General features: G+C 41.4%; 3 long non-coding RNA genes across 3 annotated transcripts in view; 2 read left to right on the top strand and 1 right to left on the bottom strand.

Moving 5' to 3' along the window:
• Window positions 1-1,071: 1,071 nt before the first annotated feature.
• Window positions 1,072-14,440, top strand: LOC116451302. The gene is made up of 4 exons (XR_004243168.1): window positions 1,072-2,158; window positions 10,276-10,407; window positions 13,156-13,272; window positions 14,276-14,440. It is a non-coding gene; the product is annotated as an uncharacterized LOC116451302 (long non-coding RNA).
• A 6,417-nt stretch (window positions 14,441-20,857) lies between these two features.
• LOC116451291 lies at window positions 20,858-24,188 on the top strand. Its single transcript, XR_004243166.1, has 3 exons — window positions 20,858-21,273; window positions 23,097-23,228; window positions 24,103-24,188. It is a non-coding gene; the product is annotated as an uncharacterized LOC116451291 (long non-coding RNA).
• The window catches only part of LOC116451280, a 46,916-nt gene continuing 43,333 nt past the window's right edge, over window positions 23,525-27,107 (bottom strand). The window contains exon 3 of the long non-coding RNA XR_004243163.1: window positions 23,525-25,934. This is a non-coding gene — a long non-coding RNA (uncharacterized LOC116451280). The remainder of the gene's footprint in view (window positions 25,935-27,107) is intronic.

Below are 27,107 nucleotides of genomic sequence, written 5' to 3'. Positions count from 1 at the left end.
CATCCACTGCCAACTCTCAACTCTCCCTTGCTAGATTGCCCAGTTTTCCAAGTCCTAGATCCCTCTAGGAATTCCAAGACCCCTCTATCCTTTCTTTGCAGTTCTTGTAAAGTTCATTAGTGGGAAAGCAGGGAGAAATATACACGTGGCTAGATTGCATCCAAAGCCAGCTTCTCTCTGGAATGACAACAGCCGGGTTTTATACAGTGCTGGGACCAAGCAAACAAACTTTGCTAGAATCTTGCTGCGCAGAAGTGTTCATGCCTTGAACTACCACTGGCTGCCAGGCTCATTGGTTCTGCTGGAGAGCCATATAAGGATGATTATCCGTGTTCTAGAGCTGAGCTGGCTTCTTTCACTGGCTGTGGGAGCTAGTACATTATTATGGAAAAATGAGAAATGAAGGAGGTGTTGCCTAGACATCTGAGTTGAGCCTGCTATCATGAAAGTTAGATTTGGAAGCAGCAGTATTACCTCCATTGTTATCAGCCAAAGATGGGGTTGGATTCTTCTGTTTTTCTGAAGTTTCCTAACCCCACAGATCTGGGTGATGAGGAGTAGGCAGCATAAGTGTAGATGTCAAAGGTTTATGTACAGTATCAGTAGTTTCTAGATTGTTAAAAGTCTTACCCTGTGGTATCTCTGTACCCAGATATCATCTCAGTGTTTGTGCATCTGATGCCTTAAGAAGCCTCTAGACACAGAGACTGGACAGGAGTAAAAGAATAAAATAGGTATTTATTTGAAAGGCCTTCAAAGTACCCCCTGGGAGCCACAGGCTATTGCCAAAAATGGACCCCAAGATGGACGAGAGGTCATGAGTTCTTCACACTTTTATAAGTTTGGTTCATTTACATATCAGGGTTCATTCTCCAATTAAAGCTTCAGTTCAATGATGTAATTTCCCCTCTGCTGGCCCTCCTTAGAGGCTCTTTGGATTATACTTTTTGGGCCTAGGACGTTCTGGGTGACCTTGGAGAGCAAGCTTGGAGAGGCTTTGTTATGTCTACCTAGCACAAGTGAGCAGAAATTAGCAAGCTACAAGAAACCTCAGAGTTACACTCTAAGCAGTACAGAATCAGGAAAATATAAAAGTTAAAATCTAGGCATCACATCAGTGAGATCATTTACAGGAAAATCTTCCTTGAACTTGTCCTAGCACCTGTTCTGGCCATGTAATTGTGTTAAAAGCAGGTCCCAAAGTATGATCAGAAGCTAGTATCAGCAAAAAACTTGATAAACAGCAATAATAGAAAGAAAAAACATATATAAGATGAAAAACTGTCCACCAACATGTGCGTACTTCAGAAACAATAAAAAATACATTTAATTTCAGCCCTCAAGTATTCACACAATGCTAAACCATAATTATTCTGTGCACTGTTTACAGTGAAGAGAAGTGGAGAGAAATAGAGGGACAACCCCATTTAGTGATAAGGGAGTGTGTAGCTGTGAATAAACTGTGCTGACAGTCTTCTAGCTAGATCAGGATTCATTTTCCTGAACAGTTTTGGGACAGAATAAATAAGTGAGGCTGTGTACTACAGGGACTGTTGTCTCTTGTGTAAAGAAGACACCATGGACACTTAACACCATGCAACAGGAGAAAGATATCTTCAAATATTGATATAATTATGTGTTCTCTACCTCCAGAGGTGTTGATTCCCTAAGCCATGAGTTCATACATGACTGGTAACAAGCTTTGTAGCGATGCCATGATCTGTGGTGTGTCAGCTAGGAGACACTGACACCAATGAGAATTCTGCTGTTACCAGTCCCAGTGATGATATGAAAGTTAAATCCCAGGTTTTTTAGCTACTGTTTAAGCCTGTTTGCTAAAAGTTATAAAACAACCCTGGTATTTTAATGTCTCATGGAGACATAGTGCTTGAGAGACCAGAACTGTGGTGCACAGCTTTGCCTCTCCTGGAAGAGTGTTGTTACCACCAGCAGTGGCAGTATGTTATTTACAAAGCCCAGCTTTTTTGTGAACTCCTGTATTATTCACAGATCCATGGCAGCCCTGGTCCAGCGGCAGTGAGTCACAGAGGACATGCGTGTTGTGTTTCATAGTGAAAGTGTGGCCGAGCTGGAGCTGGACATCCTCTGTGGTGCATCAGCTGAACTGCTCTGAAGGAGGGAGATTATACACAACAGGGTAAGACTTCACAGTTCATCAGTTTAATCGTAAAGCAGATGGATTTTAAAGACTTGAGGACTAATTGTCTTAAGTTTTGGTTCCAAGAGAAATCATGCGAGGCCCTAGGTACTTAGCAGCTGGGAATTGAAGTGCCACAGCTGCAGGATGAAAGGCGCTGAAGTAGGACAACTCACTGATGGCTTCAGATTTGTTCTAGAAGTTTTGAAGGGATAACTTTGTTTGCACAGACTGCATGCCAGATCAGGTATTTACTGTCCTCTTAAGCACTGGTACTGGATGAGGAATAACTTAGAGAAGCAGTATAAAGTGTCATCAGTGTGAATCATGTGTTGGGTGCTCCAGCCAACTGGGCAGAAATGTAATTTCCTCCCTGATACCGATCGGCTTTCTTTTCTCATGTGCTGTAGTAGCCCAATATTAATAACACAGCACGGGAGCCTCACAAGACAGCAAACAGATTGAGTAACCTTAACAAATGAGTACACAACCCACCAGAAATCACAGCAGAGTTTGGGTATAGTAGTTTCAATACTCTGATATGATAAAGTAAGGCTGAGACTTTGTGTCAGCTGATCAACTGACATAAATTATATTATATATTATGTGATATATTATATAATATGTAATATTATTATATATTTATTATAATTATTTCAGCTTCATTTAGGCTTTTCACTGTTACCACTTCTAGAACCATAGGGATAATTGTATCTTAAGAAAACAAGTAAACTTCTCCATGTTTGACAAACTGAGATCTCTGTTGAAATGAAAGTCCTTTTCAAATCAATCACATTTCTAAACATGAGGTGGTGGCTGATAACATGCTTACAAAAAGCCTTTTAAAGTTGTCTGGCAGATCTAGCCCCAACTCATTCAACTATAAGAAAGCAAATGGGCTGCAAAGAAAACCCACTCAAAAAATTTCCCAGCAGGAACTTTGGTTACTACCCAGTGTGAGTTACAAATTAGGTAATAGGAAAAGCAAAGAAATAGCAGGCTTTAATAACGTTAGGCTTAAGTTAGTATTAGTCCACTTCTTACTGGAATCACAAAACCTTAGCACAGCTTACTCAGATAAGTTGAGCTACATGAGAACATAGGTTTCAGAACGTTGTTTAAGTCACATTGTTCTGTGATCTCTCTCTAAAAATTATAACTCTCAGGGTCTTCAGCAGGCTGACAAAGGTAAGGTACTTTTTAAAGGATCAGAACTCGAATAGACTAGCAAAACTGATTTAAAGACTGACCTGCTTAAATATGAATGTTAATTCTTGGGTATAAGTAGACTGCATTTAGCGTTCCTTACCACCTCCAAAGCTTTTATAATAAAATAAACACTGCTGACTTAAATCATGAATATCCAAGAGTGACAGACTTGGCAGGAAAGGCAGACCTCACTGAAAGCTATGAGAATCTTCTTGTGCATGCACAGCTTTTCAGGGATTTGTCCAGTTTATGCATTAATGCACTGTATCATTTTGGTCATGCTTGCTTGCTCCTACACACCTCCTCCCCTAAATGAAGGCAGTGTGCTGCTACTGCTGCATCTTTCAGAGACCACAGAACTTGCAGGCAGAGCTGAGCCACAGTCTCTTTGCAGATGACTCTCTTCACCAGGACACCACTACCTCTGTGTTGGAAGTTCCCACCAGGGAGCAGAGCTAGCAAAGGGGCTCCTCAGACTCACCCAGGCAAAGGCATCTGCGTGCAGCTGGTTTGAAACTGGACTGTGCTAACCTTGGAGATTTTACGCCAGAACAGATTGAGCAGTGCTCACTTATTTGACTGCACCTGGTGACGAGCTGGATGGGACCCTTGTGCCAGTGGGTGGTTACAAGTAGGGACCCACAGTAACATCTTCAGGTGACAAAGCTGGGGCCAGAAGAGTGCCACTGCCAGTGCTCTCAGCCTAGGGGTGGTGACTCTGTGTCTATGCACTCACCTACCATGTAAAAGTACATGCTTAAATCAATTTCAGTTTCCTGTTCTTCAGTGTTCTGAGCCTTCCTATCAGCTATTATTTTAAACAACTGTAAGTGCAGTAAACAGCTGGCAAAAGCTTTCTAGGGTTTGTACCGCATTCATCAGATTAACCACTTTTAAACTGTTTCCTTTAAAGTAAAGCACCAGCTATTATATTGCCTTGATTTAAGGCAGCAAGACTGAGCCCTTGGGTAAATAAGGGTAGTTTAGTACTTTACTACTTTGAGAAACAGGCCGCAATACCTGGTGGTTTGCTGAGTTGGCATTATTGGCATGAATGTATATATGATCATGTCACCTGAGTGACATGGACACAACGGGATGGAGGTGAGCAACTTTACCATGTACTCTGGGTTTATAGCAGAGCAGCTCAGATAATGCCAGCAGAGAGATGGATCCCACAAATTCTTCCTCCATGTGGCCTGCTTTTCTGTCCCAATACAGCCTCTTTGGGTAATACTGGACATGCTTTTGAATACTCTGGAGTGATTAATCCCACCAAATTTTGACTGTCTGACACTTTAAACCAGCAAAGATTTTAGCAAAGGGTTGCCATTTTAATGGAGAACAAAATATAGTTATCAACCACAACATCTACTGAGATATAGGGAGAAATAACAAGACCATTAACCACTTCATTCACACAGAAGAATATTTAGAAGCTCCCCCAAAGTAATTTGATGGCTCCTTTGTACCCTTTTTTCCTGCAGTATGATCTTTCTGTCTTTTAAGACTGGAACAGATTTGCTGTCCTGGATAAAAACTTCTGCCCCATGTCTTCCTAGTATACAAGTTTAGTACAATACAAACCTTGGCTTTGTGCAGTCCTGGCACCTATATAGAGGATATCTTTTCTAATGGATGTCTTTTCCTAACGTAGTTGTCTCTACAATATTGTCTGTATGATGATAATAAAAGCAATTAGCTGGCCTTAAGCTTCATGGGTGACTACCTGATGAGGGGAAATTTTGGAATTAAAAAAACTCCACGGGTTAATTTCACACTCAGGATTTCTCCACATGAGAGGCTTTCCAGTGAAATGAGATGCTTCTCTTAACTGCTTCACATTATCTTCTCTGGAATAAGTAGAGATAAAGAAGCACTAGACTTTTATCTTGCTGTAAGTCATTGTTTTGTTGTGGTGGTGATTTCTTTGCAAGTATTCCCTCAGTGCTGTGAGTTAGAACTTGGTGTTCCTTGGGTCTGATGTGGGACACAGGGCATTTTGGGATTGTATCACTGGAATTAGAAGCATATTTTGTGATTGGTCACTGTAAATCTACATTTTCTGTGTCCTCTAACATAAGTGTAAAAGTACCATGATTTGTCTTTTGCCACAAGAGCTCATTGCTGTCTGACTGTTGATTTGTGGCTGAGGACAAAAAGGTGATTGATGTGGATAGATACAGGACATAATTCTCCCAGGTACCCTACTCCTGAGCAGCAGCATCTTCCAGTTTATCTGTACTGGACGTTGCCAAATCAAAGGTCTGGAAGGGACCTCAGAGTCTTGACTCAAGCCTTCTAGAGCCCTGCACTAGGGAAAACTCCAGGGCAGCAGAGTAAGGAAGCAAAAAGTAGGAACTGTTAATTATCTCTGAAAAACTTCACATTGAACATGGCTCTTGCCAACACCAGGGAATGCAAGAATAGAAATACTTTTGTGGTAGATCAGGTCAAAGGTCTGGCTAGCTCAACACTGTGTATCTAAGATGCTGAAAAAGGCCTTATATGGAATTTCTCCTCCAATGGAGACAGTATGCAGACTACCTTTTAAAATTACATCAATAGGTCTATTTTTCATTAACTTTGTCATTCCTTTTTAATACTGTTTAATTTTTTTCACCTGCCGAATATCCTTTGCCATTAAGGTTCATCATTCAGTTCTGAATGGAAAAAAAAACCCTTTCATTTTCTTCATTAGAAATTAGAGCTCTGAAGCCCTTTGACTATTGAATTGGTAAAAATAGTGAAAGGCTGTTCCCTGCTCACCTTTTGCAAACCATTTGGAAGCTGAAAGTTCCCGTAGGATTTAGTCTGCCATCATATGGGAGCCACTCCATGCATTTATCGTTCTGACAGTTTTCTCCTTCCTTCCTGTGCTCTTTGTGAAAGTGAGTGATCAGAATTATGTGCTATAGTCAAGATGGGAATGCATGATAGATTTTTTACAACTGTATGACCTTTTTTACTGTTATTTTCCTCTGCTCCCTTTCTCACAATGCTTAATATGCAATTCAGTCTTTTCGAACATGAAAAATTGCTCCAAATCCACTTTCCTGTATGGAAATAGCTAATTTATGTCCCATCACTATGTATCTATAGTTCATATAATCAATGTTACATTGTAGCAGTGTATCAGCTTCACATTGTATGTATTCACACTGTTTCATGTGCTATTTTGTCACCAATCAAAATACAAGAAGAATCCTTGTTGCACATCTTCACAGTCAGCTTTACTCTGAACACATTGCTCTGCAGACATTGCAACCTCACTCTCTAACCTTTTGCTTCATAACTTTTAAACATATTTTAAACATTAAACATTTTAAACAACTTTTAAACATTAAACAACAGATAAAAGTCCTAGCATAGATTTCCGTAGTAGGATCTCGTAACCAACCTCTGTTGCTAAACCTGGCCATGTCTTCCTGGATTTTATTCCCACCTTTTAACTGATGTGTGTGTAAGTTCATTAGGACACCTCCTTTCTTCTCAGGAGGCTTAGCTTCTTTGAGAAGCTTGCTGAAAACTTTGGCAATCAAAGTATATTATATCAAATAAATCACTCTTCTTTACATGCCCACTGAGTTTTAAAAAGGCCCTAATAAACTGGTAACTCAAAAATTCCATTTATAATAAGCACCTCAATCTTTCCCCAGTGTGTCATACTTTGGCTTTATTTCTGTTAAATGTATTCATCATCTTAGTTCCTACGGATTTACCTTGTACAGGCAGGGGAGGGGATTTTGCAGCAGAATTGGGATGACCAGTGATGGCTGAATGACTTCAGACTGTCTTTTTTCTAGAAGTAAGGACATGGGAAAATCACAGTGTTCAAAAGTTTGCCAACATGACGGAAACCTTTCCTTGAACACAAAAAGCCCAACCCTATGTCACCATTGTTGAAGAATCTACAGCAGGACTGTAGGTTTTCTCCTGAGAAATTGTAATCTAGTGCCCTGCAACTCAAGGTTGCCCAACAGAGGTTTGAAGACTTTCAGTACAGGCTGAGCAGCCCACAAGATGCTCTCCTGAACAGCAGTTGCCAGCAGCACAGAATCTGAAATACCTGGCACAGCTGCCATGAAGAGGGAACAAGTTTTTAAAATACTGTTTGGAAATTGTAAGTTGCAAAGCTTTAGTTTTGTGTTCTCTGCTTATCCATGTGAGTGTTAAAATGGGATAGTGCACACCAGGTGCAAGGGGCTCTGCATGATGAATCACAGGGATCATTTTGCAGCCTGTGTGTGCTTTCAGGACACCTCAGTGCTGTTTACCTGTAGCACAGAGTGGATGATCTGTGCGAGAGCCTTCACCAACAGGCCCAGAAAGGTTTCCTGTGCATTGTCCAGATTTTTTCCCTCAGTAAGATCTTACTCTTCTATTTCAAACTTCACACTCAGTGTGAATGCTTCACCTTTCATAATTATTTATTTTCATTATTTATGTTGTGAATTTTAGAAACAGCTGATGAGAAAAAAGTAGGAGATGCTTAATCAGTAAACAAGACGTAGCTTCACTAAGTAGGTAAAATAAGGTTCTGTTGTCCCTGAGGTGCATCAAAACAGATATCACCAAAGATGCATACACACATTTTTGAGGTTATTTTGTACTACGATAAGAGGTAAGTTAAGGTGGTTGGGCTTAGGGCCTTGGTGAACAGTCTTTCTTACTGGGGATCTCCATGTATTGAAGGTCTGAATCAGATTCATGGCACCTTTGGGAGCACTTTGGTCTCTGTCAGACTGAGGCAAAGAGGCGGCAAAGCTTTTGATGCCATGAAGGTTCTTTGCCTTTTCTTTTATACCCCTTTTATATAATTCTTAATAACTTTTGTATTCTTAGTGGTTTTTAGCCTACATTCTTAGACTTATTTGTCAAGCTGGGAGACTAAACGTCTTAGAAGCTTTGTAGTTAGGGATCAGAAAGGCCTAGACCCCAAGGTCCTCTCCAGAACACATTTTGTAAACTGAGATAGAACCATCCAGGGGAAGGTTCCCTGGGGAGGTGGGCTCATTCAAGCTTCTCACTGGAGAATCTTTGATAGATATGCTAATTAGTAAGACCTATAATGTTATACCAGATCTTTTGGGGGTGGGCATTGCGGTGTGCATTTCGGCGCATTCCACCTGGATGTGGTGCACCTAAGGATCCTTAAAATAAATACCAAGGTAAAATCCCTTTTTCCCTTCTAACCATGTTTGATTCTTGATTTTAAGACCTAGAAAAGGCATCACTTTGAGTGACTATTTTAACAGTAATGACCTATTGATAATGCCCCTGTGCTATCACGCTCTCTCCATAGCCGCTAATTGCCCTCCTTGTTATGGCCAGAATGTGCTCTGTTATCTTGCAGTTGTTTTCTGGCAGCTGCCAGGTCAGATTGAAACCCTCTTTCTTTCTTTAAGCATTTCTATACATTTCTCTCTTTGCTCTTACACCTTTGACTTCCACTTGTCCTTCACTTTCTCTAGTCTGAGAAACATTCCATGTATCAGAGAGTTGTAGACTCCCAGGAGATCCCTGAACTTTATTTCACCTTTTACTTTTCAGTTCACATAAAAAACTGTGAAATGGTTAAGCCTGATGCCTCAAAGGGAGGTTACAGGTGCTGAATTGGCAAAACTAAAAAGGGCGGTTCACGGGTTTCAGGTTCATTTTCTTTGTTGTTTTTATTTTTCCCTTTCATCCCCATCAATGATCTATGGTGCTGTTCAAAATCTTGGGACATTTTGGAGATATGACTTTGTCCAAATTCTCTCAGAGGTTTGTTACCACAGATAGTCTTCTCTGTCCCCTCAAAATACTGAGGTTCATGCTGGGTCACTGTCATGGGAACGGAGAAGGGGTGACCCTACCTTGCTGTGAGAAACTTCACAGCAGCACTTGCCCTTTGGTGCACCACTCTGGCTGTTCTGCACTCAGGAATAATCACGGCAGGTCTGTGCTTTGCACTTCACAAGTGCATTGCTTGCTTCTATTTTGGATGTGACCACCACACAAAACTTTAAAATGCAATGGTGAAGGCCAAAACACTTAGGGCTCCTGCTCATGTAGGAAGGGGAAAGGAAGAAAAATTCATTTTTGGCTGTTGTCAAATAAAAGAAAAAAACAATTTGGAAACAAATAAAGTAATAAATTTGGGACAAGGAAGAAAGCTACTAAAAATTTAGCTTCCCTCCCTTCCCCCCTTGTCATCACTGAACTAATCGATAAAAAAGAAAGAAAATGGATGATGTTAAAATCTAAGACTGATTCCTGTTTCAATAAAATTGCTCCAAAACATTACTCAGAATTAACAGGATGAAGCAAAAAGCCAGCACTAATTTTTGGTGTTAATACCTTCCTCATCAAATCATCCATTAGATAATCATACATGGGCTGTTCTTGATAAACTTAAATTTTAGTTAAGAAACCCAAAAAACTATTTGATATTATGAGGACCAGAATAAGTGGCATGGGGAACTGAGGTCACTGTTGAAAAAGAGAAGCCCGCTGAGTGGCAAATACACACATGATGGGTTATGCATTTGGGGCTTTTTTGGTCAGGGAAATAGGAGCAAGTGGGGGACTTGCTTGACTGTGGTCAAGAAGCCTTTTGAAGACTTGGAGGGAAGCAGTAACATGAGGATGGCAAGGAGCCGGGGAGAAACAAAACTCTCAGCTGGGCTGTCGGTGACCTGAATGCTCAGGCAGCAGAGAAGCAGGGCCAAGTGCCCAGGTTGGTGTGAGCAGAAAGCATGTCACTGTTCTGGGAGACAGAGAATGCCTTCTTGTGCTCTTGGAAGGCATCATGGTCTCCTTCATGTCCTAAACTCTCCCCATGTCACTGCCAGAGCAGATTGTCAGGAAACTCTGTAGCCTGGCCAGGTGCTGAGAATTTCTGATCTTGTTTCTTGTTTTCAAAGGTCTTCGAATCACCCTGTAAATCATCTTCTCGTGCAATGTTCAGCTTCAAAACTACTTTCTGTTTTCTACTCCATCGTTTCCAATAGTCAAGGGGTTCAAGTCTGGAAGATGTGTCCATCAGAAGAGATAAGGTAGGAAAAACATTCTTATGGGCTAGCAAGGCAATGAGTCAAGGACTTAGGAATGCACAAAGGCAGAAGAGATGAGCATAAATAGACAGACCATCTAAATGCCAATGTGTTAGAGCAGGATAAACAGAGCAGCCAGAAAGCAAGGAGCATCAAAATACTCTGGTCACAGTCTTTTCTCTCTGTGCAGGTGCCTCACTGCTCATTGGGTATCAAGCTCTCTAAAATAAGTCCTGTATGAACCCATTCAAATGACTAGAAAAGTAAACATAACCTGGTTAACTATACTGTAAACTCTGAGTGCAGAGTGAATTCATCCTGATGCATGTGCCTATTTGTTTTTACATTATTGAAATGAAAGACAATCCAATATTAAGCAGGTAACCAAAGAAAGGATTTAGAGAGTGACAGATGATGTCTTAAAGGCAGTAACAGTGGCTGAACAGCCAAGAGGCCATCCCTTTGCTGCTGTGGACTTGCGTAGCTCCACTTCTACTAAGCATCAGTTTTTGCACAACAAAAGAAAAAAAGGCTCAGGATAAAGGGAGAGGTTTGGTTTATTCCTGCTGGTAGCCTCACTGATAACATATGTTTGCTTAGTCCACTAGGCTGCACTTATTACCTTTAAATGTATTCTTAACATGCAAAATAACAATACCTGCAACATTGGAAGGAATCAATAGAAGTTTACTGGATTAAGAGGATGACTGCTCCAGCCAACACACGACAGCAATTGCTCACGTTGTCTAGGAGTTGCAAGTCCCTTTTCCACTGGGTCAGGTATCATTGGGAATTAACAGACAAGAAAGGGTGTAGCAGCAGCAGTACATTATGCTAACCCACAGAGTCTGAGTTAGTATCACTGAGGTGATGGAGGACATTGGAGCTCGCAGTATTGATGACAGAAGTTTGAGGCATCCAGTGCCAATATAAACCATCCTGTTTTTTACTGACAGCTGCTTTTCTTTATTTCCAGAGAAGCGTTTCCAAGACACAAGATTTGTATCTTGCTGCTACATGCCTTCTACACACAGTGCTTAAGAGATAATCCCCAATGCACTGTAGTATATGAAGCAATAAATGGCTGCTGAGATTAACAGACTGAGCAAAGCTGAAGCATTTAATCAATCTGCAAAAAGTACTCATTGCCAGAATACTGCAGGCAAGAGAATTTGTTCCTCATATACAACCAACCTTAACAGGGAGCAGCAAAATTTCTATTCACCAGTGAGGACTTGAACTGCTGAGCTGCCCTCTTTCTTAATAGGACACCTCAGTATGGAGTGGAGAGGAGGGGACCAACTGCAGTCATAACCAAGCAGGAAACATATACAGATTTAGACCTGACTGGGGAAATGTGGCCAAGGGTTTCAATGCTTTACGTTGAATGTATATCGTCCTATTTCTTTGTGCCATGATCCTTTTATTTAGGCAGAAGAATAAGAACAAATATTAGAGCCTCTTCTGGTATAAGAAAGAACAGAATCCAAGGAGACTTTGGATCTTATTGATCCAGCCCAGCTTGGATACAATTTATAGCAGCTGCCAGACTGCTGCAATTTACATCAGTGCTTTAAAGTTCTTAACTGTGCGTCAGCAGGGATTACTGGAATGAGGTTTACTCTGACAGACCTTGATGGACACCTCACAGCATCTTGGTGGTAAGGAGCTCCTGTCCAACAGGGAGCTCTTGAATGAACACAGAACCTGTGCATGCCTTACCAGCACAGGGGTCAGTGCTCAGGCTTTCTCACTTCAAAAGTTGTCTGTAGGCCTCCAGTTTCCCATACAAACACTTTCAGTGGCCTCAGAGGCACATTCACTTGCCTCAGAGGACATCACACTCCTCTTCCTGGTCTGAGACACCGAAACAATCTATAGAGTTCAGCAAGTCCTTCTCAAAAGGAATTAATATTTCATGTTAATGATTAATATGAAGATGTGAGCCCTGATGGGGCAGAAAGAAGATGGAAATGCCATTGCCTACACCTCCTGTCTTCACTCACGTGTTCATCTCTATCCTTATACTACATGTCTATTTGTACTTTCCAATATCTGATCAAATGAGGAGCTATAATTTTCACAGTAAAACCAGTTAGTTTTTATTTAAACCTGGCCTGAGAAATGCTGGTGCAACGCTTGGATGCTCTGAGAAATGTTGGTACTGCATGCCATCTCACATGGGACTCCTAACTAATTTCTGTTTGCATCTTTTCCCTAGATACCATATGAGATTAGATATTAGGAAAAATTTGTTCACTGAAAGGGTAATCGAGCATTGGAACAGGCTGCCCAGAGAAGTGGTGCAGTCGCCATCGCTGGAGGTGTTAAAAAATGTGTAGATGTGGCACTTAGAGGTAGAATTTAGTGGTGGACTTGACCGTGCTAGGTTGATGGTTAGATTTAATGATCTTAAAGGTCTTTGCCAACCTTAAGGATTACATGATTCCAGGGTATTGTAGCTGGTTGTCCCAATTTTATGTGTCCCCTGTCACAGTCTCTTCCAGCCCTTCTTCATAATTTTCAAGTCAGTGTAAAATTTCCAGAAAAGTCATACATGTTAAAGGGAATATATCGTCAGTGGTCACTTGAAAGTCTTCTCCTACGTGACCAGCTGATGCTTGCTAAGGTTGTGTGAGAATGCAAATGAAGGAGCATCCTTGCCTTACGCTCAGGTGTTTCAAAAAGCAGATCAATAGATTCGACTGGATCTGAATCAGGTTTCTAATGTTAATCTTTCCAACTTCACAGAGAAGAGAAAACTAGAAAAGCACAATAAAGAAGGTGGAGGCTGTTCATTTGTAAGGACCTTGAAAATAAGCAAACAGACAATAAGCAAAACCAGATCTATCTTTCCATAAATCCAAGGTAATCTGCTTTTCTCTAGTATCTTTTAAATGAATTCTCATTGGTTTACAGATGGGGTTGTGGCATTTAAGGGGATAATGATACATGCCCACATTTATCATTCTTCACCCATCTGACAGATGCCCAACAGTGTCCTTAGGACGTTCTTATTTTTGAAGTCCATATGACTGAAATATGCATTCACTTTCAGTCTATAATGTTGTAAAGTCATTAGGACTTTTGATGAGTGCAATTAAGGAATTATTTATTAGAACAATACACTGACTAAAGTGAACTATACATTTTTAGAAAATTGACGTCATGAGTTAAATGGGAGGAGAGACTTTCTTAAGGCTTTGCCCTGGGTTTCACTGAGATGGGCTTTATTCTGAGGAGACCCTCCAGATTTTATTCACATCAGCATAAAAGTGGAGTAAGCACAGTGTCAGGTGCTTTATGTATCTGTAGAATATGCTCTCCAAAAACATTTCCAAAGCAGGAGGATATTCCAAAGCAACTCTAGATATACTTGTCTTTCATGAATGTAGAAAAGTTGGAATAGTTGTGAGTTTTATCTCTTTTGCATAAGAAACATGTGAAAGTCTTTGGGAGTTTTCCAGTGCCAATTAATTTAATCAGTCCTTATCACTCCCAGTTCTGAGCCTTTTAAGGAACTGGTTTGAGCAGTTGTCACTGCTAACTTGAAATGGCCTGATGTTACAGTATTATACTTTCTAGTTTTGAAAAATAGTTTAGGACTATAGCCACGTTTTAGACATGTATTTTACAGGCTTTCTGAAAACTCTGTCATCAAAATTTATGTATGTTCCTGTGAGAACTTAAGGGATGGAAAATGTCATGCTACTGTAAAGAAACAGATTTTGACAGTGACAATCCATAACTAATTTGAAGGAATCTTACCAATTAGTTTGAACTCAAGGTTGGCCTGCCTTAAAATTATTTTGCTATGAAAAGAAATGTGTTTTTCTTCTTAAAATCACATTTAACCTTTTTTCTTTTTTAGAAAAGAACATCAGCTACTTTTTCTCTGAAAAGCAGAAAAAGCTGTAACACAGTAACCATTTAAATGCATTATATTTGAAGTGCAAGAAAAGCTGTCCATGTGGAGAAAACAAATTAGCAAATGTGAATCCATTCCAATTCCTTATATTGTTAAATAAAGCTATTTCAGATAAGACCGTATCCCTGTTTCTAGAGTACTGTTGACTTCACTGATTACATTGCAGATATTAATGAAAAAAACTCCAAAGTAAACCACATCATCATATTCTTTTGGCATGTGATCCATAAAAAGTGTAGAAGGGGGAAACTATTATTCCTCTTGACTTCAGTGGGGAGGGGAATAATGTGCGTAAAAGGATAGATGCCAGTGTCAGAACTGAGATCACTCAGTCCTGTTCCATGCATTTAAAGGACAGACTGGCCTTCTGACAAAGACATTTTCTGTTTTCTGTAAACTGTACTTAAATACCTACAGCACAAGAAGTGGATTTGTTACTGCCATATGCAGAAATTGACAACACAGTAAAATGAGTGTGAAGCTCACTGCAGCCAGAATAATGACATTTTATTCTGACTATGTATTAGCATTTTTATGCCTACTTTGCAAAAGATGTAAAACAGCAGGTACAGGGTGACTCAGGCACCAGAGCTATTTCCCAATTAGCTGATTTTATTAATTCCATGAACTAAGAGCATGTCTCGTTCTGTGCTACTGCAGGTGTTTTTCAATAGGGGTTTACTCTGACACACTTACTCTAATGTCAACTTTTAAACAACCAAAACACATATTTCCCAGTTCTTTTCAGGTATATACATATGACCATCTAATTGCTCCATGAAGAGTTTTTGTAATCTAAACTTTCTTTAGCTTGAGGGCCTTTCTTCTTGACCTGCTATTTTCTGAGACTAAATAATTCCCTTCTTTCATTTGTGCTGTCAGTTTGATAGTATTTATAAAGCCTGCTTGTTCCTCTCTTGAGTATTCACTATGCTAGATAGTACAAAATTTGTCTTCTACATTCTCCGCGTAGTACAAATTTATTTTACAGGTGGTTGTGATTTAACTTCAGCTGGCAACTCAGCCCCACAGAGCTTCTCACTCAGTCCCCTACCAGCAGCATGGGGTGGAGAATCAGAAGGATAAAAGTGAGAAAAGTCATTGGCTGAGATAAAGACAATTTAATAGATAAAGCAAAAGCCACATGCACAAGCAAAGCAGAACGAGGAATTAATTCACCACTTCCCATGGGCAGGCAGGTGTTCAACCATCCCCAGGGAAGCTGGGCTCCATCACATGCAATAGTGACTCAGGAAGACAAATGCCATAACCCCAAACGTACCCACCTTCCTTCTTCCCCCAGCTCTATATGCTGAGCATGATGCCATATGGTGTGGGATATCCCTTTGGTCAGTTGGGGTCAGCTGTCCTGGCTGTGTCCCCTCCAAACTGCTTGTCCACACCCAGCCTGCTCATTGGTGGAGGGGTGTGAAGAGCAGAAAAAGCCTTGACACTGTGCAAACCATGCTTAGCAGCAGCTAAAATATCCCTGTGTTATCAACACCATTTCCAGCACAAATCCAAAGTATAGCCCATACCAGTTAGTGGGAAGAAAATTAACTCTATCTCAGCCAAAGCAAGTACAGAGGTCAAAAATACTGTTTGTTGCCCTGGACCATAGTTTTTGGTTCTTTTTATTGGTGCACCGACTTGTACGCTGTGTGGATTGGAAGTGCTCGTAGTTCCAGGTGTGGCTGCTACCTGAGCCACGCATAATCCTCCTCTTTGATATATAACCATTAATTCCTTTGAACTTTATGGCAGTGGAGCTGCCCTGCAAATTTTCTTCAGTTTCTTACTGTTCAAGGGGAGCCTGTTGATGAAGCCTTCCCTGCTCCAGTGGCATGAGGAATCACACTCATGGGCTCTTGTCCTGCTGGGGGGGACTTCAACAATTGCAACATCTGGAAAAGAAGCACTGTGAGCTGTAGGAAATCCAGCAGACTCCTGGAATGCAGGGAGGATGACTTCCCAAGCCAGGTAATAGCCCTACCAGAGGGAATATGATACTGGATCTGATGGTCACCAACACAAGTGAACCACTCGGAGGCATCAAGATTGCAGTCAGACTGGGCTGCAGTGATCACAAACCGGTGAAGTTTGCAGTCCTGAGGGATATGGGTCAGGCAAAGAGTCGGGACCCTAAACTTTAGGAAAGAAAAATTCCATCTCTTCAAGGAGTTAGTCAATAGGTTCCCCTGGGAAACTGCCCTCAGAGAAAAGGGAGCAGATCAGAGCTGACAGCTCCTTAAAACTGCTTTCCCCTAGAGCACAAGAGCTAGCAATTCCCAGGTATAAGAAATCAGGGAAGGAAGGCAAGAGACCAGGATGGCTGCGTCGGGACTTGCTGGTCAGGCTAAAGGGCAAGAAGGAAATGCACAGAGAGTGGAGGCAGGCAGCACAGGTGTCCTGAAAAGAGTAAAGGGATGTTGCTCAGTTGTGTAGGGATGGGGCCAGGAAGGCCAAGGTGCAGCTGGAGCTGAACTTGGCAAGGGATGCACAGAGTAAGAACAGCTTCTACAGGTATGTCAGCCTGAAAAGGAAGGTCAGAGAAGGCATGCACACACATACAGACAAAGATAAACCATGCTGGCAAACTGGTAACAGTGAATGAGGAGAAGGCAACTTTTTTGCTTCTGTCTTCACTGGCAACCTCTCTTCCCACACCTCTTATCCTCCCTGGATGGTTCTTCAAGGGAAGATCAGGTTTGGAAGTACCTGAGGAACGTGAAGATACATAGGTCTATGAGACTTGATGAGATGCATCCCAGAGTTCTGAGGGAATTAGCTGATGTACTTGCTAAGCCACCCTCCATGATGTTTTAAAAGTCATGGCACTCAAGTGAAGTCCCAGGTGACTGGAAAAAGGGAAACATTGTACTCATTTTAAAAAAGGGTAAAAAGGAGGACCCTGGGAATTAGCAACCTGTCATCCTCACCTCTGTATCCAGGAAGATCACAGAACAGATTCTCCCAGAAGCTATACTAAGGGACATGGAAGACAGGTCCCTTCCAACTCAAAATACTCTATGATTCCATGAAAAATATCCCAATATGGTTGGAGATCAGCCTTGGCCTGTATATATGCAATGTATGCACTTCTTCTAACTACTCTGTCTCTGGTACTTCCTGCAAACCTTGCACAGAGATCCAGGCCTTGCCAAACTGGAGAGCAGCAGCTACTTCTTCACTTACCTCATCTACATCTGCAAACTCTGCAGAGAACAAAACAGGCATTTCTGAATAAAGTATTTCTAATGACCATGAGTGGAAATTACACAAACAGTGTCCTAACATTTACACACTACATTACAAAGGATATAATTCATCCACCAATTAAAAATATTTTGCCAGACTTTTAAAAAGAAAACAATGTTTTACACACTGCAGGGAGATTTTCTTCCCCTTAAAGATAGCAGGATGGGCACTGATACAGGAAAATTCTCACTAACATCTTTCCTACACTATAACCACTAAGGGTGTTGCTCTGGGTAATTGTTTTTTTGTTGTAAGGCATTCTAGCTACCTGCATATTTTCAAACCATGGAAACATAAAGCAGTGTAAGATCTTTCACTGCTGGCTCACTGGGAGATCAATCTGCTCCCCTCAGCCGCTGAGCAGTGTTTCTGTAAGAGCCCTTACCTCTGTGCCAGCACAGCTCTTTCCATAGAGCCCTTTCTGGAAGTCCATTTAGAACCACTGCTTGCATGGCAGGTATGTTTACCTATCTCAACAGACCTCCTCCAGTGCTTCTGGCTCTCCAGTAGCTATTTAATCCTCAGGACCTCCAGAGATAGGAATTGAGCTGTTTCAGAGCAGATTCCCTAAACTGTCTCTGTTAATCTTATTATTGTCTGCTAAGGTCCAAGAATCTTTTACAGCCCAGCCAGAGATTTCTGTAGTATGCACAGGCTCAGGTCAGGGAACAGAAATTATTGATATTTGTTACTGGTATTGTGTTTATGAGGCTGCTGCCAGTCCCTTTACAGTCTGCTACTGGTGCAAACCAAGCCTGCTGCTATTATCTTTATCAGTCCAGAGAAGGTGCAACACCACCAGCCAGTTTTTCTAACCCACTGGGGCAAAAGAATGGGTATTAAATCTGTCTCTGGCCACGGATAGATGGTGGTATCTTACAGTCTTCCGCAGAAAATGTTGCAGCCCTGTAGGTGGTGATGTTAAAGATTGCCCCCTACACTGAGCAGGGGGAGAGCTGCAGCTGCAAATAGCAGCTGAGGCAAACAGGTCCAATTAAAGAGTAATTCAGTGAGGAATAAAACTCAAAGACTTACTGAGTTTCCATTTTGGTAAAAGAAAAAAATACAACTTCCAACTATATCAGATCTACTTACATTATTTCATTATTAGTAATTAGGATACTCTGACAATGCAGACCAAGCCTTTATTAGCTGAAGCAGCAGTTTGGCAGCAGCTGAAGTTTTATTGCTCATTGATTAAGCAATAGATACAAGCTGAACCAGTAGCCTCATGTGAAGGGTATTAGACCTGAATGCCTGGCAGATTTGTGTGAAGACTTACAGCCACGAGACAGATAGATCTATACGTATTGCCCAGGGTAAAGCTGCCTGAATGACTCTGAAAGGAGAAGGTTGCTGCATCTTGGCAAATAGTTGTTAATTTATCTTAGTGTGAAATCTTTTTATACCTCACATAAAATAAGCCACTTTTGTGGGAGGGTTCATTCAAGAATATTCCTTTTCAATGCAATGATGGGGTTAAGTGCTGCCTTTTGTGTGGAAAAATGAACAGTCATTCAGTGAACCTTGGAGAAAAAACTTTCCTTTCTTTGTTAATCCTGGCTCTGACAGAAATATCGAGCAGGGACCTGAGGAAACATCTTGCGATGGATGCTGACACCCAGTCCTGCAGCCGTCGACTGCACAGCACCTAGAGAGAAGCTCTGACGAATCCAGTGCAGCTATCCCCAGATGTCATCCTTCCCCCACTTCCTAGAAATAACATTTCTGTAGAGGAGCTAGAAGAGGAAAACATTTGTTCCCAGTCTGGTGCAGGCATACTGGTTTAAACCTCTGATGAAGATGAATTTTCAGTGATACGTCTGGTCTGGCATCGCTGTGGCTGAGGTGCAAACATTTTATTGCTGACACTGCTGTGAGAGAACTAATCTGCAAAATAGAGCATCCTAAGCCACAGTAGCTCTTTGCCTCTGGGAATGTGAGTCAGGGTGCTTAGATTGCACTGGTTTCTATTAATTGCCTGCTTAACTCCAAAGAGCCAGACATGGCTATTTCATTTAAAATTACATTTTTACAAACTTAAAATAGAATAAAATATAGGTTATAACAAGAGTTACCTAAAAACTCATTGGACTTCTTTTTCCTCAGTTACACTGTGATGTGAGAATGAAATGATGGAGCCACATACATAAAAGAGCTTCTCCTGAACATTCCTTTTGCCCAACATTCAGACCTTGTATTTGACACGAAAGTCATGGTCTTTACAGATCAAATCTTGCCCAAAAAGTTCAAGCTCCATCTTGCACAAGCATAAAATTGAATTATAACGAACACTTCATAAACTAGTAAGCTTACACTGTGTCCTGCTTCTTTTTCCTAAAAAAGCCAGGAAAGCAAATACACATTTGGATGTAAAAGAGGGTTTGAGATGGCTACAGGAGAGATTTCCTGGGCAAACAGAGGCATCTTCTTTATTTGTGGTCAGTGAATTTTCCTTTCATATAAACAACATATTTGGGGTCAGCTATGGCAGAAAACAGTTATTGATATCTTCTTTGTTTTTCAGAGAATGTGTGATCTTGATCAGTAACACTCAGGACTTTAATTTCATGCCGCAAAAGCAGCCTGGGTTGCAAGCTAACTGTGGAGGTAGAAAGCAGGTATCTTCTCCAGGCCTGACTTGTTGGTTGTTGCATGGTGATCAGCAGATCCCATTTTGCCTTATGATTTCCAAGTGAGATTTTCCTTGAGTGGAGCCTAATCTGTGCTGTAGTGTAATGAATGACCTGTGCAAACACAGGCAGAAGAACTTCACACTGCAAGAAAGAGCCTCCCATGACCTGTTAAGAGATGCAGTTGTTGAAATCAAACACTGGAAGCACTTTTTAAATGCCCGGGGATGGGTGGTTCAAACTTTAAAAGCCCAGCTTCACTAGCGTGGGGTATAGTCACTGAGTGCTGCAGTGTGGTGCAAGAACACAGGACATTTCCCTGCAGCAATCCCATCTCCTGGGCTGAGCAGAGGCTCTCCAGTGCACTTTTTTTACAGTGATTCAGGGACTGAGCCCGAGAGCAGCACAAGCTCTGTTTAATTTCATTTCCTGAAGGCACAGACTGAAGCAATATTAGAAACAGACTGCACTGGCCTGTAGAGAACTCACAGTATTTGGATTTTTTTTTTTTCCCCACTGCTTGCCAAAGCCTCTGACATCAACTTTACCCCAACAGGGAGCCAGAGGAAGGAGAGGGAGGTGCAATGGCAGATGGCAACCCACAAGGAGGCGAGAATTGCATACTGCACTTTGGCACTCTGTGACAAGGACAACTTTACAGTAACCTAGTTTGCTTACAAACTGAATGAGGATTATTTGCTATTTCCCCCCCACCCATGTTCGGTCAGATCACTGCAAGACAGGCAAAAAAATATCTAATTAATTAATTGACTTAGCTCTGACAAGATGTATTTCTAATACTGGGAGGACATAACAGAACTGATTTTAATATAGTTAAGCCAGACATTGTGTAATTTCAGGCTTTGATATGGTTTCAATGTGTAGATGAGCTGGGGGACGAATTTGCTTACCCAGTAAAGCAGCAATGAGTTGCTCTATTACCTGGCCTGAATGCCCCAGAAATCTGCAGAAATTCAACAGAGGTTTTGCTGTGCTTTCTGCTTGTCTTTGCCTTCAAACAAAAGCATGTTCAATGGAGACAGACAACAGGTAAGGGAAAAGGAATTTTTACTTTCTTGGTAAGAAAAATTTTCTGAAAAATGGTTCTCCTGTCTACTTCTAGCCATTAAAATTAACTTGCTATTTAAATGGATCTTGTCTAAATTAATTGTGCTGTCTCTGTGCAGTGTTTCCCCAAGGAATGCACTGAAATACTGTTATGTCTTTGCCTGTTCTTGGCTGATTGAGATATTAATTAATTATATGAATAAGCCTAGGAAAATAAAAGTAGATTTCTCTCTTAATCATGTGAGTAATGGGCCTAATGCCTTATACATAGAGTTTGGCAGTAGTGACTTTGCTGTGTGACCTTGTTCACTACTCCACAGTGCCCTTGTTGGGTGGGGCAGATGCAAAGAAGAAAGTGAGTTGTGCAGGGAGAGGAGACCCATCAATACTGTTGGGCACCACAGCTGGCTCCCAGCAAGTGATGTACAGGAATGGACTCTGATGGACACAGGTTCCCTCTCAGCTCCCAGCCACAGGGTTGTCACGTAGCTCAAAATTTTTGTCATGCAGCCCTATTCTGGGATTTATTCAGCTTGGTTTTGCACGGGTCAGTCAGACTGGGCTAGGTGCACTAATGCTGCTTTCTTGCTCTGTGCTCTGGGCCCACTCTTTAGAATCACAGAGTTGCAGGATCATGTAGGCTGGAAAAGACCTCCAAGATCATCGAGTCCAACCATTAACCCGGCACCACTCTGTTCACCACTAAACCATGTCCCTAAGTGATACACCTACACTTTTTTTGAACACTTCCAGGGACTGGAGACTCCAGGGCTTTCCTGAGCATTCTGTTCCAGGGCTTGACAACCCTTTCAGTGAAGCAATTTTTCAGTGAAGTAATAGTCTAAATCTAAACCTTCTCTGGCACAGCTTGAGGCCACCTTCTCCTGTCCCATCGCTTGTTATTTGTGAGAGTTGGTGATTGTTCAGGGACACCTTCCCTGTCCTGCCTGACGTAGCTGTGTCCTGTGCATGTTGGAGTCTGGCAGAAAGCCTTTGGGCAAGCAGGGAGCCTCAGAATGAGATGTTACTTTTTCTGAAACTCCTGAAAAAACAGAACCCCTTTCCTGATCTAGCAAATGGAAATGTAAATGCTCTGCAGGGTGAACATATTCTTTATGATTGAAGTGGACATGACAACTTTGTTTTCTCCTTGGTTGGTTGTTGTTTGCTCATTTCATGAGGCTCCTCCAGGATTTTTAGCTACAAGGAAGAATTTTCTTTCTGACATTTCCCATGGTGTGGAAAGAAAACCCATGAATCATATAACTTAACTTGGCTCAAAGCTGAGGGGAAGGTAAATGTACATTTTCTCTGCCACTAACTTACTTAGAACATTATATATCTGCATATACAATCATAAATATTTAGTTGGAACAAGAAACAAGTACTTAGTGTTGTTTAAGAATGCTAAAATTGCAGATTTGAGTTGCAGTAGCTATTTTATGCTGCTCACCAGTAAATGCTTTACACTCCTTCAATATGCCTGTCTCCAGTATGCCTACTAAAAAAATTAAAAAGATTTAAACATTTGAAAAACAGAACTTACTTTGTAATTTAGCTTTGACCTATAATATTTACATTTCAAAGTGCAGACTTGATTTGAAAATAACCATATTCCAGGAAAGTAGGTGTTACAATTTCATCTATACTAGGTCCAAAACTTTCTCTCTGTATGCTCTGTGAACTTGTGTAATTCATATTCAGATGACTATACTGAGAAGGGTTCAAGTGTTTGCTTCCCAGAACATGAGGAATTCTTTCAGATATGGTTGTGATTTACCAAGTCCCTTGGTTTCCTGTCACAGAACTGGTGGAGCCCTGAGCCTGAGGGAGAGAAGTGGGATTGTCTGTGACACCTGAACATCTCAGAAACATTCAGGCTCTGCTGTTGGCTCCTCTGAATTAAATGCAGAGCGGTTCATTCACTTCAGTGCTGTGTAAGTATCACCTTGCTTTGCACAGTCATTTTGCTTGAAATGATGAATAATGCCTGGGTAGTGTAAATTCCCTGGGGGCCATAGCAGATGCTATAAACTCTGCCAGTGGTATTGAGGCATTTGGGAAATTCTTTTCTTTCCATACTTTACACTGTAAGAACTTCAACACTTGATTGCAAAGGAGTTTGCCTTGAGGGATGGCAGATTCCAGAAGACACACAAATAAAATAGAAGTTTTATAAGTTTTATTAAAGAAGTTTTAATAAAGAAGTTTTAATAGACTGAAGAGATTGATGGACAGGAAGGAAATTCTCCTGTCTGTAGTCTATACAAGATAAAAACAGATTCAAATCAGCATTAGCATTCAGTATCAGTTTTTTATATGCCCTCTATTGACTGTGTCAGGGAGATCCTTCTTTTGAACCAGACACCCCACACCCCATAAGCAGCACTTATTTTTGTGAAGAGCATAACCATATTCAAGCCCTGATGACCCTGAAACTTTGCCTAGGAGTGCTGTAATTGGAGCTTGTGTCTCTTTACCTTGAGCTTCAAATCTGCTTAGCAAACCTGGAGGCTTGGCTCTAAAACCAGCATTTGCACTAAGATGCTGTGCTAGCTACACTCTTGGATTTGTCAAAACAATCCAACCAACTCTCATAGGAAACCAGAAACAAGAAGGAAAAATTTGGCCAAATTCCTATATCCAAATATTTTTACAGCATGAGAAATTGAACTAATAATGCTTCTGTCTGGTTAACAGCTGTCAAAGGATGAAAAATAAGCTACTGGGAATGTAGTCAATCACTCACTCCTTTTAATGTGGTGTGAAATCCATAAAGGCATTTATACTGAATCTTAATGTGTTTTACAGAAAAATCACTGGTAGCTGTGTTGAAGAGATGCCAATTTTTAACAAGCAGCGTCTGGTGCTTTCTGGGCCACTCTACGCATGTGCATTCTGTAGAGAACGACGAGCTTGCACTCTGTTTGCTTCTGGGAATGCATATTTAGTAACATTCCCTCTCTTCCCCCTCTGCTTGAGGTGGGTCACCAGGACATAAGCTTCATTCACAAGAAGACATCCGAGCTTCCTCCGGTTGCTCTCTGACGGTGACTGCAGTTTTCACACACGTGTAGCACGGTGGCTGCTCTCCTGCAAAGCGCACGGGCTGCATCCCACAGCCACGGTGGCACACGGGGACATAGCCACGACAAGTCCTACTGGTTTCACAAGCCTGTTATTCTGAGGCAACAAAGCAAGTGAATCGCCGTTCTCAGGGCCGTGGCCCTCCCCTGTGGGCTGTGTTCTTTAACCAGCAGGCAATGCTGACACTGCCTTGCATGACACAATGGGATATTAATGTGTGTGGAGAGCTCGGTGTTGAAGCACACACAGAGCAGCCTGTACATAGCCAGAGGTGGCAGCTCTTCGAATCAGGATGGCTATTTTTGTGACCGATAGCACTGGGGAATGAAGAACTCGGTGGCTGTGCACAGAGAATGCGTGGCTCAGGTTGTTGAAGGATTTGTGTTTCCCTCTGGCCCTGCTCTTCACTGGGGTTTATGGGATGGATACAGCTGGATACAGCTGCATACAGCTGTGGTGGTCACGGTCTGAGGCATCTTCCTCATTCTGCCCCAGAGGAGATATACTGTATCAGGTGGTGCTAATGCTAATAAAGGCCCCTTTGGTCACCCTCCTTCTCTGGCTCAGCAGACCAATGGCAGGGTTTAGGCTGGTGACTTCTGGGTGGCTGCAGGGATGATCATCCTGCCCAAAGCACGAAAGGACAGCCAGTCCCAAGGCTTTCTGCCGTTGTTTCAGGTGAAAGCACATTGTGAAATGTAACTCGTAACATTCCCTTGTTTATATCTCCACCACCAGTTCATCCAAATCCCAAAATCAGGCTGGCCATTAAAGACTAGCCTTGATGGCAGTTTTACACTACGTAGGTCTGCAGTCCTGGGGACCTGAGTACGTGACAGATCATTTCCCATAAACTCACAACCACTTGAACCTTGCTGCCCTTTTTTTGTGACATAGACTCATTTCATGATCTGGGGATCACCTGTTATGATCAATCCAGGCAAAGTTTTTAATTGATATTATAGAGAGACAGGAACAGAAACAAAAACGATCCCATCTATTAACTGGCATATAACTGCCATGCATGGGAATGGTAAAATAATAGAAAAATACAGAACAGAGTCTTGCTGTTTTCTTTTCTGTTTGTTACCTTTACCTAGTGATCTCTAGAGATGAACAACTTCTATTCCTCAAATCAAACATTTACTCAGTTTCATAATGTATCTTTCACATGTAAGTTAAGGCTCTTGTCCATACTTTCTCATAGCTCCACAGTACAAATTATAAAAATCAAGGCAGTAGAGATCCTTAGAGGTGGGATTGCACTCAGAATATCTTCCTGGTGTCTTGTCACATTGAACTCTCCTTTCCAAACTGGGATGTGCACAGGCATAGTCATAACAGGTCAGTCCAAAATAGAAAGAAAGTGCCTCAGGATGGCTCTAGGGCAAACATTGGTGTCATGGTTCCTGTCCAGCCTGATGCCATCAGTACAATAAAAACTGTGGTTGCAGCTGAGTTCCTTCCAGACATTAGTTCAAAGTGCAAAAACCATCCAGCAGAACCAGGATCTGTGGAGGAAATGACCAGGGCTGAATAACAATGGTGGTTATCTCCTTTAAAAAAAAAAAAAAGATTACCTGTAAGTAAATACACACGATACAGCTGCCTGCAGCCTGCTAGGCCAAGGAACAAATTAGGAGCATTTAACTTCCAGTCCCTTAGCTCTCAGAAAGGTATCTCATTAATCTCATTTTCCGAATGATTTCTGAATTTATGTACTTAGTAACATGCAACTACTACTACTAAATACATCATACCAAACCAACGCTCATGCTTTCTTTGCTCTATTTATTCATTTTCCTCTTTTAACAGATCATCTCCCAGCCTACAGAAATTGCATCTTATGGTAACATCACATATTAGTGATGTACAAAACTTTCCTAATATGCCCCCGCATCCCAGTGTGCTGCTCTTTTATTCAACTAAACTTATTATGGCCTTGTGCTTCTCTCTTGCACTCATGACAGAAAGAAGACATAATTTTTTCATTAAGATCATACCTCATAAAATATTATTTTTCCTACTGGTCAACAAGTTCCCTGAATTTCCACTGAATTCAATAGTGGTGGGGGTTGTTTACGAAACTAAGCCTGAATTCTCAGCTAAGTGAAGCATTTGGGATTTATTTCAGTCCCACTGAAATCAGTGGGACATAAATATAATTTTAAACAAACATTTGAGTGCTTTGCCAAATGCAGTTAGAATGCTGAACATAGGTCTCAACAAGAAACTGTTTTCTATTTCTTACCGTGATAACATATTTCGACACACTGTTATGGTAGCAAGTCAGCCATATCATCTTTAACACATTACAACCAAGAGAGAAGTCAGCCTGCTGTACTAAAATTCATGAATAAGAATCATCTTTGAGTGGTATTTCTGAAAATTAGCAACACCCATTTTTATATGAAAAGTACAGTGCGTCTATTTCCCAAGAAGTCTTTCACTTGTATGTCTCCAAGAAAGCTCTGGCCAGGAGTTGGGCAGCCAGTGAAGAGGCCAGGTGCACAGACTTCAGACAGATGTTTTGCCCACGTGTGGAGCAGGCAGCATTACATGTGAGATGCCCATTAGGTGCCCAAGTGTGTGAGCATTCCCGAGGAGTACAGGAGCTCACTGAGGCACCACAAGATCTCCTGAAGACTGCTGTGGCTTTGTCCAGAAGGTTTGCAGAGCCACAGCTATCTTCCCCCAAATAGATCGTTTTGGTGTTTGCTTTTTATTAT

Source organism: Corvus moneduloides, chromosome 1 (assembly GCF_009650955.1).
Source record: "Corvus moneduloides isolate bCorMon1 chromosome 1, bCorMon1.pri, whole genome shotgun sequence".
NCBI classification, from domain to species: domain Eukaryota; kingdom Metazoa; phylum Chordata; class Aves; order Passeriformes; family Corvidae; genus Corvus; species Corvus moneduloides.
The sequence above is the reverse complement of the archived record's forward strand: the minus strand, read 5'-3'. Positions and strand labels throughout refer to the sequence as shown.